The 15,155-nt window shown below is 32.7% G+C and overlaps 1 long non-coding RNA gene across 1 annotated transcript; it reads left to right on the top strand.

Annotated features, from left to right (window-relative positions):
* The first annotated feature begins 24 nt into the window (after positions 1-24).
* On the top strand, positions 25-14,839 carry LOC134477669 (uncharacterized). Its single transcript, XR_010049774.1, has 2 exons — positions 25-368; positions 1,954-14,839. It is a non-coding gene; the product is annotated as an uncharacterized LOC134477669 (long non-coding RNA).
* Positions 14,840-15,155: the final 316 nt, after the last annotated feature.

The following is a 15,155-nucleotide window of genomic DNA, read 5'->3' as shown; positions in this document are numbered from 1 at the left end:
ACGACACCAGGGGGCGGGGCCGAAACAGCCCAGGGGGCGGGTGTTTGAAATCCGTGCCTCAGAAGAGACCCTAAATATCATTTTATACCTTGGAGAACCAATTACTTAATGTCTTTTCCTTTCCCGACCCCCTCCCAGACTCCTCCATTCTGGTTCTGCGTGGATGGAAAGCCCCGGGTAGCCGACACCAGGTCCCCGGCTAGGATTACACAAACTGTTTAAATTCAACGGCTTCTGCTTCCGTCCTTTCTCCTGAGCTAGACCCAGCAAGCCTAGGGAGTTGGGCTACGGAAAGACTAGTGTTTTCATTTAATTGGATTTGAAGAAAGAACAAATATGTTACGGGGGCAGCTACGATCTTTATAAAGGTACCATTCCTGCAAAAATATTAAGACTTCAAAGCAAAGGCTGTGGTCGTATTGTTTGTAAAAAATTTTTTTTATTAAAAGCGTTTAGCGTTACTGGGAGGGGAGATGTCAATATTACGTTTACGACCTTGAACGTTTAGAACGGTGGGCCCAACTGCCAGGAGCGCGAGATGGAGTTAAGATGGCTACTCAAGCGTTATGTGAAGTTTTAAGGAGGCATGGAAAAGCCAGGGCGTGGGGCGGGGGCTCTCCTCCCATCCTTAGAAAAAGCCTTCTGAGGGCAGGGCTTAGTTTGTCTTGGTGTATAAATCATCACATAGAGATGGGCCTGACTTAGATTCTCAGTAACTAATTGTTAAATAAATGAAAATCTGGTTTTCTCAACTTAATTTCATGTGTCAGGATCCCATAAAATTTAACATTTAAATACTTTTCTCCTTAAGTTCTTTCTTTGTAAAATTTAAAAAAGAAAAGTAGAAAAAGCCCCTTCACTTGAAGTTCAAGATGTAAATCTAGATTTTTCGTAGGAAAGGTATTCCTACTCCTTATACATCTTAAAGGACTCTTACCATCGTACTAGTAACTGAAACCAAAACCCCAAATTATCTGCCTAAATTCCTTTTCCTCCACTTTTGCAATCCTGTTTATTTGCAAGTCTTGCCAGTTCTTAAATGTCATTCATAGATCCATCTTCCTCCAACTCACAGGCGTCTTCCACTTATCTTTCTGCTTCTTTTGTCCTGCAGTTTTGTATGTAGCAGTGGAAGTCATCTTTCAAAATTCATCAACTTGATGATGTTATATTTCTTGATAATATTCTGCTGCACATAGTCACATAGTCACATTTCTTAAGGTGACCTGAAGTCCAATGGAGTCTGGGTCCTGCTTTGTCCCTGACTTGACTTCTAATCAATCTTACTAACCTCTAGATGTAAAGTTGGTATTTTTTCTGTTTAAAGGAATTTGTGCTAGGTTTTTGTCAGTTTTTTATTTTGTTTTGTCTTGTTACCAGGGATCAAACCCAACCTTGTGCTTGCCAGGCGTTTAGGACACTGAGCTAAATCATTGGCCCTGTGCTAGTTTTTTGTTGTTGTCTCTGATCCAAGATAACTATTTTGCCATCCTTCAAGTCTCAGCTCAGCATACTACAGGGTTTGTGGGTTTTCCCTGACATCTCTATTTGCACCTCCACACATACCATCACATCAGCCTATTTTATTTTCTCACAGCTACGAACACTGTCTGTATATTTTCTGTTGCTTGGTTTTGATCTGTGAGGCTGCATAGCAAGGGCATTGAGAGAGAGAAAGAGAGCGATCTGGCCTATGTTGGTTCTAAGTTACAGTATAGTACTTTTCCTGGCTATGTAACCGTAGACAAGTTATTCTCCCTCTCTACGCCCTCAGTTTCCTTATACAAAAACAAGGATAATTCTAGTCCATACCTCATACTGTTACTGTAAGGATTAAGTAAAATAATACCTGTAAAGTGTTTAGAATTGTCTCAACATCAGTATTTGGTAAATAAATGTTAGCTATCATTATTAATATTATTTTTATTATTATTGTCTATCTTCCTGTATTAGAACGTAAGTTCCAGGAAAGCAGGAACCTTGTCTCTTGTTCACTGGTGTATCCTCTTCATGTAGAACAGTGCCTGGCACAAAATAGGTACTGAGTAAGTATTTGTTGAATGAATGAATGGATGAATGAATGCTGCACTATGAAATAGAAGAATAAGGTAACAATGGCAAGAAGGTGACACAATTATAGACAATAATAGTTTTATATTCTAAATGTCTTTTATCAACTCAAGTGAGTCACCCCAATCCATTAAACTATCTTTTGACTGCCAACGGTAATCAAACTCCCAATAATTTAATTAACACCATGTACTATAATAAATTAGTCCACAAAATTAAAACTTTTGACTAAAGTGCCTGAAAATATTAATAAGAAAAAAATCTAAAATTGTTTTACTTAATTTTTAACCTAATTTTTTTTTGAGATGGGTTCTCATTATGCAACTTGGGCTGGGTTTGAATTCACTGTGATCATCCTGCCTCAGCCTCCTGAGTGATAGGATTACAGGTTTGTGTCACAACCCGTGGTTACTTAAATGATCTGAAAGTACCAATATGAAAATGAAATTATAAAACCTTTGATTTAAGCAGTTTGAAAATATTTTTTAAAAAGAAAGTAAATGTCGAAAAGTTTACTGATACTTATAATTCATCCTGTCAGTTAACCTAGTTGGCAAAGATCTTTTAAACTTTCATAAATTTTTGTATCCATTTTATTTTTAATTTTTTAAAAATTTTTATATGTTTTGTTTTAAAGATAAATACAGAAAACAAAGACAAACAACAAAAGAGACAAACAACTACAACAATTTTAAATCAATTACTGCAAAAATCTAGTTTGCAAAAATCTACCCTGAATTCTGCTTGCCAGTTCTCTTATATTTTCCTAAATGGTTTTCTTTCTGCATGTAATAATAATATCCACATTCCCCTTTTTCTTCAGCTGTATTTATCTCTTCCACTTCTTTTTCCTTTCTCCTATTTTTGAGAGTAGAAGATATTTTGACTTCTTTCCAATGTTGCAAATGAAAGAATAAGTAAATGGGTGGATGGATGCATGAATGAGTTTTATCAGGAAAAACTGTTCTGATGTACAAAGTTATTGCCTTACTTTGTTATATTTTATTTGTTTATTTTTGGTACTGGGGATCAAACTCATGACTTTGCACTTGCCAGGCAGGCACTTATGCCACTGAGCTACATCCCCAGCACTCTATTATATTTTAAAGGAGAAAACATTAACTTACATTTTGAAATCCTGGTTTCAAATGAAGATATGACAAGATCCCGAGAGATGGTTTCTATTTGGGAGACAATTGCTAAATTAAAAAAATTATGTGATGATCTGACTTTATATATATTATCAAAATCCTAATTAAGTTACTCAATACCTTCAATCTAGTTATAACTCTAATACACTGTTGCCATTTTTACCAGTTGCTTCAGTTCTAGTAACCCCCTTATTTATATGGGTATCAATTCACAGAAGGTAAAAATTTTACTTAATATTTGAGGCTTTTAATACAAAATAGCAAAACAAAACCAATGCTTATGGGTTAGAAATCACATTTACAAATAAAGTAATATAAACAATAGGATCTGCATTGAAATGTTAAACTGCAAATGTATTTTCTAATAATGCAAGAAGCTAGTGCTTTAATCTGTTTTGACATATAAGAAAATAGAGAAATAAAGTGACTTGTATTCTACCAATAAATTGCTGATTTTAAATGAAAACTCTCTGGGACCCAGAGAGGTGGCCTCTTAGAAAAAACCTCTACAGGATATATCATTCTCTAGATTACTGATACGATTATAACAACCATCACTAACCTAACCACATAGCTATCTCATTAGCAGGCCAGACTATTATTACTAAGAAAATTAAAAATGAACACATTAAAGCAGTTAAAGAACTAAAGTACAGAAAATGAAATGATAGAAAAAGACATGCCAGGCAAGTTATAAACAAAGCTTTAGCAATATTAGCAAAGCATTCTTTATATTGAATAACATTAATAAGTACAAAATAGGTATCTTATTATGTCACAAATATTTGCTAGAAAATATTACAATCATGGACATATATATAGATAACCACATAGTTGGAAACATATATAGCAAAAAAAAAAAAAATTATAAGAAAAAGCTGACCAATCTGTGATTATGGTGGGAATTTTTTTCACATAGATTCAGCTTAATAATGCCAGTGCTATAATATGTGTTACATGAGTGCATATGTGTATTGTATAAATGCTTATTGTATTTTTGTATGTATATGAAGCCCTACAACCAAAATAGGAAAACTTTATTATTTTCAGTGACCTTTGAACATTTGCCAAAACTAATTAAGTATAAAGACCCAAAATAAATTTCAATAAATGCCTATGTGTACATTTCTAAATGATACTTAGCCTTGTTGATCTTTGAATCTTAGTAAGTTTTAAATGTTTATATAAATGAATCGTATATACTCCATTGTATTTTGCTTTTTTCTCTCAATATATGTTATGTGTATCTGGCAGGCTTTTAGAATTTCATTGTGTATAAATGCACACTATATTATTCTATCAATTAGAATTCCATTATGGTGGTATTACAAATAATGCCACTATAAACATTCGCAGAAACGTGTGTGTGTGTGTGTGTATTCATATATGTGTGACTATATAACACTTAAATATGTATATTTATATGCATATATATTTATATATCTCATTAGCAGGATAAGAATTCTCCAGTTCTATAATCTTACCACACTTTTTCTAACTTTTCATTTTCATCTCATGTATCTGTGTGTAGTGATACATCATTGAAGAGCCAGGCATAGTGATGCATGCTTGTAATATCAACTCTTGAGAGGCTGAGAAGGGAAAATCATCGTACATTTGAGAACAGTCTTGAACTACAAACTAAAAACCACTCTCAAAAAAACCCCCCAAATCACTTAATTTTTATTTCCTTCCTTCAATACTAATTCATATGCTGTTGTCTATTTGGATTTCTTCTGTGAGGTGCTTTTCTATCAAATTATCTTTATCTTAGTGAATTTCTGTGATTTTTTTTAATACCTTGGATACAGATTCTCCCGTACTTATTGTACTATATGTATAATTTCCTAGTTCTTGGCTTCTCCTTTTGGAAAATTTTTAAAATGATTTTTTGTCTTGTGTGTTGGTCATGGGCATGCTAGGCAAATGCTCTACTGCTTAAGCTTTCTGTCCAGCCTGATACTGATTTTGATATACAGAAATCTTTCATTTTAGGGTAAACTTATTAATCTTTTCCTTTGTATTTATAGCATTTCTTGATTGAAAAATGTCCCTACCTTGAGGACATCACAGTTTGCTCAGCTATTATCTTCCCAAGGTTTCTTAGGCTTTCCACAGCTCCACTAGAAATTCTCTTTTGCACAGGGTTTGTAATCTGGCTGAACAAGTCTTTTTACCTCATTCCTCTTTTATATGAATACATTTGCAATTCCTGATCTTTTGGACCTTAGTATAAAATTTAGGAACCATTTGTCAGGTTTCACAAAAGTACTTTTGGTATTTAAATCAGGATAACATTGCATTGAATAGATTAAGAAAAATAGACATTTTGACAACATTGATTCTCCAAATACACTAGCAGCTAATATATCTACTTTTGTATTTACTTAGGTAATCTTTAAATATTGTATGTATAACAGGCTTCTAGAAATATTGCAAATGTTTTTAGTTTTAGGTCCTACTTAATATTTAACAATACTGTAAATCGCATCTTTCTTAAATTTTGTGTTTCTACTGTATAGAAATATAATTGATTTTTATATATAGCTATTTTAAATTCAGAGAACTTGCCAAACTGTCCTATTATTTCAAATGGTTTACTTAGATACTTTTTGGGTTTTTTCACATATACAGTCATATCTACAAATAGTGATAATACTGTTTCTTTTCATTTTTCTTCTTTCCTCTCCTTTTTTCCTGGCCTTATGTTGGCTAGGACTTTTAAGAGATTTTCAAATAAAATGCTGATTGCAGGCAGGCAGCCTCTTCTTTTCTCTGAACTGCAAAGGAAAACTTAAAATTTTTACTATGAAGTGTGATTTTGCTGAAGATTTTGGTAGATATGCTTTATTATTCTTAAAGGTTTTTTAGTTTGCTGAAAAAAAAAGATTTTTTTTTTTTTTTTTTTTTTTTTTTTGTCTTTTTCCTTTTTATCGGTACCGGGGATCGAACTCACGACTGCCTGCTTGCAAGGCAGGTGCTTATGCCGCTGAGCTAAACCTCCAGCCCCTGGAAAAAAAAGATTTTATCGAATTTTTTTTTCCTGCATTTGAGATTCCCCTTTAATTTATTGTAATGTCTGTTGTTACATTAACTTATCATTTCTTAAAGTTTTAAAATTTGCAGCTTGTCTTTTTTACTGGAATAAACTCATCTGTATCATGATGCATACATTCTTGGAATTAGTTTGTTCAAATGTTTAAGGATTTTTCATCTGTATTTGTAAGAGAAATTGGCTTGTTGTTTTCCTCATAGTGTCCTTGTGGGGGATTTATTTATACAATATAATTTGTATTATAGTATGGATTAGGAATTATTCTTTCTTTTTTTGATCTCTGGAAATTTGTCAAAGATTGGATCTACATCTTCCTTGAATGTTTGATAAAATTTGCTGGTATAGCCACCTAAGCCTGGAGTTTTATTTTCTGGGAAGAGTTGGATGACAGCTTCTGTTTCATTTTTGGTTATGGATATAATGTTCCATTTCTTTGTGTCATTTTGCTATTGTATTTATTTTATTTTGTTTACATAAAGTTCATATTATATTTTCTTTTTTAAATTTCTGCGTTATCTGTAGGGATAGTCCCTTTTTCTTTCCTTATATTCATTATTTATGTCTTTTACTTTGTTTTTCAATCGTTTTTACCAAAGATTTTCAATCTTATTAGAATTAAAAGAAAAATTTTGGGTATTTCTATTATTCTCCATTTTATATTGGTTTTGGTATTTCATCAATTTTTGGCCTGGTTGTTTTCTTTCTTCTACTTTTTTTTGCTGTTTTTTTTAATTTCCTCAGGTGGATACTTAGTTGATTTAATTTTTTTTTTTTTTGTCTTTTTTGTTTTTATCAGTACCAGGGATCGAACTCATGACTGCCTGCTTGCAAGGCAGGTGCTTATGCCGCTAAGCTAAATCCCCAGCCCCAGTTGATTTAATTTTTAAGCCATTTTCTTTTTCTTCAATATTTACTTAAGGTTTTATATTTCTCTTTTAATACTGTTCACTAGTATCTTATATTTTTATCATTTTTTGTTAGATAGGTTTTTAAAACTTTTGTACTGATTTGTAAGGGCTTTTTAAAAAATGTTTTGGATATGAGGGGCTGGGGATTTAGCTGATAAGATTTTAAATGTAGTGTTTTTACTCTCATTTAGATCAAAGTGTTTCCCAATTTTTGTTTCATTTTATTAAATGTATTTTTAATTTTGTAAGACTATAAATCATTTTGTTATGATTTTCTAACTTCGTTGTGGTCACTGCTTTTAACTCTTTTATTAAAACTTATTTATAGCCAGTTTTATGGTTAATTTTCTAACTTCATAATACTTGAAAGAAATTATATTCTATATTTTGAGAGTACAGAGTTCTATATTCTATTACTTTTTAACTGTTTGATATATTAGTGTTCTGGTTTATGCCTATCATTCCTGTGTCCCTTTACTTTCAAGTGTCTCCGATTAGATAAGTGATAAGATATATCCTAATGTTAAAGGTTAGAACCACTTGTGTTAAAATCTAAAATAGTATATAATTCTCATTAACTCTGCCAACATTCAGTGTTTTACTAAAAATCTTATCTGGTTATTTAGGACTTCTATTGCTGCCCACCTCCAAAGTAGAGTAAGTATAAGTTGTAGAAAAGGAGGAAATATAGTTTGTGTTTTTTTCTAGAAAATATTGTAATCTACATGGAAAACTCTAGAATGAATGTTCAAACTAGTATTGAAGTATATATATGAAGATCTGAATAAAGGGGAAAATACACTATTTAGTGAATGGGAATGTCTAGGAGAGGTATGGAAATCTTCCTTAAAGTTTACTTTCGATGTAGTTCTAATTCAAATCAAATGATTTTTACAGAACTTGATAGATTGACTCTAAAATGAGTGCTGAAGTTTATCAATCTAGCCAAATTGCCAGATTACTTCTGAGAAAAAGATACAAAGATATGAAGACTTCCCTTACCTAATTTATCAGTGCTAAATATAAAATTGTACTAATTGAGTATATTGGTGTCACAGAGTATAAAAATAAGTGATTGGGCCTGATGGAGAGTTTAGGAGGTGATCTGTTATATTATTAATTTGACATATGAGAGGAAGATTCCAACTCCAGGGGGAAAATGGCAATAGACACTGGACTTCTAAATCAAAGAACAGACAAACAAAGCCCTTGCCTCCTAACAGCAACACAATATTCTAGATGAGTGAAACCAAGTGAAAATAAAAAAATTACTTACAAGAAGGTAGGATTTTTGTGACCTCAGAGTAATGTGTTACATGAATTGGACATAAGGAATGAGTGATGATAAAAGTTTGATTACATTTAATTAAAAAATTTCTGACAATTGAAATGGAGGTGGTGGACTGGAATAAGAAAATACAATAGAGATAGAATTAATATCCAAAATATATATTTTTTAATTATCGGTACCGGGGATCGAACTCACGACCGCCTGCTTGCAAGCCAGGTGCTTATGCTGCTGAGCTAAATCCCCAGCCCCTCATATCCAAAACATTTTTTAAAAAGCCCTTACAAATCAGTACAAAAGTTTTAAAAACCTATCTAACAAAAAATGATAAAAATATGTAACTGGTGATTCACCCATGGGAAACCTAGAAAAGGTCAGTAAATCAATGAAAAAGCATTTGACTTTACTGGTAAATAGGTCACTCTTTAATGATATTAATAATAATAGTAATAATAATGATAGGAGATAGATTAATCAAGCTGTTTAAAACAAAAAAACTGACCTTGAGTGCATCTGGAGTTACAGAGAAACAGAAATTCTCCTACTCTATTGGTTGGTCTTTTTAGGCTAGCCAGTAGGTAGAGCAATTTGTCATAGCCTAGTAAAATACAGAATTTAGTTTCTGTGTTAATTGCCAAATTATCTGATGTACCTAAATGATCATATATAAGCACTAAGACATGTCAGGTGATTATAATAATATGTACTAGAAATAATGTAAAATCCCACCAAAAGATACGCAATAATAAAATGTATTCCTAGAAAATATATTATAACATTTATAAAATTGGCTTAAAACCGTTAATGTCAAATCTTAAAATTGCAGGAAATGATCATGTTTTCATAGTATAAAATAATTTATATAAAATAGAAATAGACACACATGGTACGCTGTGATTGAGTACACATATATGCACACATATACATACACACAAAAATGAAAAGCTATTCAGAAATGGAAAGGCACTAAATTCATGATTGTAGTTACACATGGGGAGGGAAATGGCAGAAGGGATTTGGAGTATAAATGAACTTTTACTTTATCTGAGATGTTTATTTCTTCTACTTAAAAGTACTTGAAGCAGAAACAAGATCACTTTATCTGAGATGTTTATTTCTTCTACTTAAAAGTACTTGAAGCAGAAACAAGATCTTAAGGATGTTTTCCTCGCTACTTCTATTCAGCAAGAAACTAAGGTTCTAACTAGACCATTAGGCAAGGAAAACAATGTATCTGGATTGTTAGGAAAGAATGAAAACCTCTCTGTTGACAGACAATATGACCTTACATATAAAAAATTCTAAGAAACTAAAAAGCTACTAGAAGCAAGAAAATTCATCAGGGTTTCAGATACAAAGTCAGCTTATAAAAAAATCAATTGATTTCTCTGCACTAGTAATAATATGAAGGAAATTGATAAAATTTCTATTCACAATATTGTTAATAAATATTTAGGAAAAAATACAATAAAAGAAATGCAAGACATACCTTAGAAACCACAAAACGTTAAGCAAAAGTCAAAACTAAGTAAGTGAAAAGATATTTTGTGTTCATGGGGTAAGATTAAATATTATTAAAAAGGTAATACTCCCCAAGTTGATCTATAGATTTAGTGGTTTTCTTCCCTTAGAAATTAAAAGTTGATTTTAAAATTCATGTGGAGACAAAAGACCCATTACAGTGAAAATAATTTTGAAAAAAAAAACGATACGGAGAATTTAACGTTTTCTTGTTTAAAAACTGCTGCAGAACTATGGTAATCGCCATACTGGTACTTATAGGAATAGATATAGGTATCAAGCAATATGTTATAATCCAAAATAAGCTCTTACATTTATGTGAGTTCATTTTCAACAGAGTTTTGAAACAGTTCAGTAGGGGAAAAGTGATCTTCAACAACTGGTGCTCACGCAACTGTATATCCACTTGCAAAAGAATAAATTTTGATCCCTACACAAAAATTAAGTCAAAATTGATCATTAACTTAAATATAAGCTAAAAGTATAAAAACCTTAGCAAAAAACAACAGGAAAATCTCCATGATCTTACATTTGGCACTAATTTCTTAGAGACAATACCAAAAGTACAAGCAACAACATCCAAAATTGTTAAGTACCTTTATCACATTTGGAAGTTGTATACTTCCAAAGGTGTGACTAAGAAAGTAAAAAGAAAACCCAAAACTTGGGAACATATATGCAAATCATGCGTCTGGTAAGGGACTTGTTACCAGCATACATAAACACTTCTTATAGATCAGTAATACAAAGACATACCAAAAAAATGAGCAAAAGTTTTGAGTAGAAATCTTCCTGGAATGATAAGTGAATGGCTAATAAATATGTGAAAAGATAGATGCTCAATATCATCAGTAAGGAAATATAAATCACAAAACCACAATAGTTGCTACTTCATACTCACTAGAATTGCTATAATAAAGACAATAACAAGTATTGGTGAGGCTGTCAGAGAAATTGGAACTCTTATTATATGGTAGGAATATAAAATGTTGCAGTTACTTTGGAAAAATAGCAATTTCTCAAAATGTTAAAGCAGAATTGTTGTAGAACCCAGTAATCAATATCTACATATAGATGTGTACACAAATGTTCATATACCATTATTCAAAAATAACCTAGAAATGAAAGCAACTTTAAGTGTGCATCAACTGATGAATGAATATGTTTAGCTTAAATATAAGCTAAAACTATAAAAACCTTAGGAAAAAGAACAGGAAAATCTCCATGATCTTATGTTTGGCACTAATTTCTTACAAACAATACCAAAAGTACAAGTAACAATATCCAAAATTATTAAGTAGCCTTACAACCATATAATATTATTTGGCAATAAAAAGAAACAATACTGATACATTTTGCAACATAGGTGAGCTTCAAAAAAAAATGCTGAAAGCAGCCAGACATAAAATACTGTACTTTATATGATTATCAAGAGTAGGCAAGTTGATCAAGGTAGAAAGTGAGATTAGTGTTTGCCTGAGTGTGGGGGCTGTGACTGAATGGGAACAAAGTTCCTTTTTGGAGTGATGGAAACATTCTAAAATTAGGTTGTGGTGATGCATGCACAGCTTTGTAAGTATACTGAAAACCAAGTGTACACTTAAAATGGATGAATTTTGTGTTATGTAAATTATATCTCAATAAAGTTGTTCAAAAAACTACTTGAAGCAAATATGAAATATAAAGGTCTCAATTCTCACTGGTTGGAATGAAGGTTTTCATTATAGATTCTAATTTCTCTATTTTTAATACTTATTTAGAACAAAACTCAGATGTCATAAATTTCTGGGCCCTAGTTTCAAACTAGATAAATGTCTAAACTTAGTCCTAATTAGATTCTGAGCTTCAGATACTGACAGGTATCTCTATCCCCAAAGGAAATGACTAGATCCTTAATAAAGTACTCCCTGTGAAGCTTATTATTATGCATAGCAAATCCAACTCTTTAGGTCCTAGTTCTTAAAAGCGAATCAAGCATAACTATAATTAATACTCCTAGAGAGGGAAGAGAAAAACAACCATGGAAAACATTTTTACAATCCTCAATAAAAGGAATATTCAGAGAACAATAATTGCTGAAAATTAAAAATAATTGCTAAGAGGCTTGGCAAATAACAGAAAAAAAAATGCTAGAAAATAAGAGAAAAATATATTTCAAAGACCAGTCAAAAGGTTTGAATATTTATGTATGAGAGAGAGCAAAGCCATTTAAAAATATAAACCAATTTCACAGCAAGGAAGACATTGGCTTCTATAATGGAAGGCACAATAGTTGACAAGACAAATTTACCAGTTATATCTTAATGAAATCTTTCAAAGTGAGCATCAAAGTAATACCCTAAAAGTGTCCAGAGAATTAAAACAGATGGTCTAAGAAAGATCAGAAAACAGATTGGTTTTGGATTTTGAGAAGATAGAATTCAATAAAGGAGTATCTACAATTCTGAAAGAAAAAGATGATTTTGAGAGTAGAAAAGGACATTTTCAGATGGGCAAAGTCTGCTAAACAGTTATGATATTTGTAACCACTCGATAACTTTAAAATTTCCTTTTTATATCTGAGAATACTTCATATTATGATGCCTACTGTGCTAAAGTTGAAGCCACAACTCAAGTTTTCCAGCATCTATTACTAAAAGGCATAGGTATGTCCTAAATATAGATTATGACCCAGGAGGCTCTTCTAATCAGACATTTCCATGAAAAACTTCAGCTGAAGAGATTCAAGGGTGTAGATTTTGCAAAGGATCTGCCTTGAAAGAGGGTGGTAGGAGACCGACCTTTCCGGGGTAGGAGTGGCAGAGATTCTGGTAGAATATGCCTTTGGTGAGAAGGCACCTCCATGTATTTGGTTAGCTAAGTTGGCTATAGCTACTGACTGAACAGTCTTCAAACCCTGTTCTTTGGTCCTTTTGGAGATTCTGCGAGTTCCTTAATCTTCTAATGAAGCTTTTAAAGGTACTCCAACACAAATGAGTAAACAGGAAAGAGACTGAGATGGAGGGGCCTAAGTGATCTAACAAAATAGGGAAAAGTAATACTCTGGATTATGATATAAGTATGCCGGCATGTGGGCTGTGCAACCACTCCAAATTCGACCAAGCTCCAGGAAAAGCGTTTCTGAGATGGGAAACCTGCTTTAGTATTTGGTGTGTTTTATGCATTTAGAAGATTTAAATTTCTGGGAATGAATTAATATATAAAACAAAACCAATGGAGGGCTGGGGGTTTAGCTCAGGGGCGTAAGCGCCTACCCTGAAGCGCGAGGTCATGAGTTCAATTTCCAGTACCAAAGAAAATCCCAACCAACCAAACAAAAGCATCCCCCCCCCAGGAAAAAAACAAAACAAAGCAACAATGAAAGAAAAACAATTCTCAGCTACAGGTTAAATATTTATACATGAGTGATAATGTAATCACAGTACAAGAACCAGTAGTGACTAATTCTACATGGTAAAAACTCAGGCATTTAATTTAACTAAAAAGTTTGATGTAGTTGTATTAAAAACAGAGAAAGGTAGTCTATATTACTGAGGTAGGAGAAGGAAATCTATATAGTTTGAGTGGTCATAGTTTCTAAAATTGAAAAGTAAAAATGAACCAAACAGGAGAATCCATTAGAATGCATGGTGGTTGAATGTGAGGAATAGGAAGGGGAAATACATTGGTCAGGGTTCTTTTAGTTACATATTATAGAATTCACTCTATTTAGTTTAAGCCAAGAGAACTGTTATTTAAATATTGAGTAGTTTACAGAATCTCTGGGAAGTCAAATAACTAGACTTACATGTTACTCAAGAATTGTATTTATAGTTTATTGACCATTCAAAGAAGGATATATTAGTAATTACATCATCAACTATGTATTCTTATGGAAGATATCTGGCTCCAGTCTTACTGCTACTAGATACCACTATTATTTCCTTAGTATCCATCCAACAGATGAAAGTAAATAGAGGTGACTCAAGTGAGGTAAATAATTCCATGCTCAATTTATTATGTCATAATAAATTGTGAACCATAATATGGTGCTTAAGTTTCTGAATTTAAAGGCCAAATTCTAACTTCAAGGTTTATGTTATTTATACTTGATGCTTCTTCCTGCCATGAATCAATTCTGTAACTACACATCTTCTGGATCTTCCTAAATAGTTGGTCTAGGCAAAATTTTGGCATTTGTAGGCAAAAAGAGCACAGCAAAATCAATTCTTTTACCTTTTCTGTGCTATGAAACTTATAAAGAAATGAATATTAAAGCTTGTGGGGGCAGAGTCAGACAGATGTCTGGGAGAAAGAAGCAAACACATCTCATGGAAGAGATTTATTATCTTAGGTAAGTGCCCAGAGGTGGTTAAAGTCAAACACATTCTGGAGATCTCCCATCTCAACAATTTGTATTAAGTACCAAGTAAATGGTTCAGGCAAATAGTGGTGCCCATAGTACAGAGAACAGAAAACAAGATCCTCACTGAAGTCTAGGACTGGTAGAGAAAGATTCCTTACATAGCAAAGCCCCACGCTGGTCTGGAAGGCAGGGTTTATACATTTTTTAACTTTTTTTTTAACTTTTAACTTTTTATCGGTACCGGGGATCTAACTCATGACCCTCTATTTGCAAGGCAGGTGCTTATGCTGCTGAGCTAAATCCCCAGCCCCTAGGGTTTCTAATTTAAAAGGAGGATGGAGAAGAAGTTACAGAAGGAAAGAAGGAAGCATGGAAGGAAGGAAGGAAGACAGAGTCTGTGAGTGGACTATTTGAATACAGCCAAGAGTTTGTATAAGGAAGTATCAAGAGACACATTTGGGAAAACAAAAAGCAATAAAGATACGAATCAGCAATCAGTCACCAGTCGTTTTTTTACTACTTTCCAAAGCCTCACTAAGTAACAGTAACAGGATTTGTGTTTTAAGAAATAAGCATGCCAAGATAAAAAGTGGTAACAGAGACAAGGTAGTGGCAAAACTTGTAAGCTGGAAAGCATATGGAGAAGCATAAACTGGTTTATCAGACCCTGATGTGATTTATCACATCCTGGATGGGCAGGAACAAAAGCCAAGAAGCAACGCAATTTTGTCTAGGATGTCATGGCACTGGGGACCTCTGGAAGTGGCTGTTTAAATGAGAATGATTTGTTGAAAGCCTGTCTAAGAAACATGGAATC

This window comes from Cavia porcellus, unplaced genomic scaffold, assembly GCF_034190915.1.
Source record: "Cavia porcellus strain 051 isolate PalLab524CR breed Dunkin Hartley unplaced genomic scaffold, mCavPor4.1 scaffold_9, whole genome shotgun sequence".
NCBI classification, from domain to species: Eukaryota; Metazoa; Chordata; class Mammalia; order Rodentia; family Caviidae; genus Cavia; species Cavia porcellus.
Note: the sequence above shows the minus strand (reverse complement) of the source record. Positions and strands in the feature narration are given on the sequence as shown.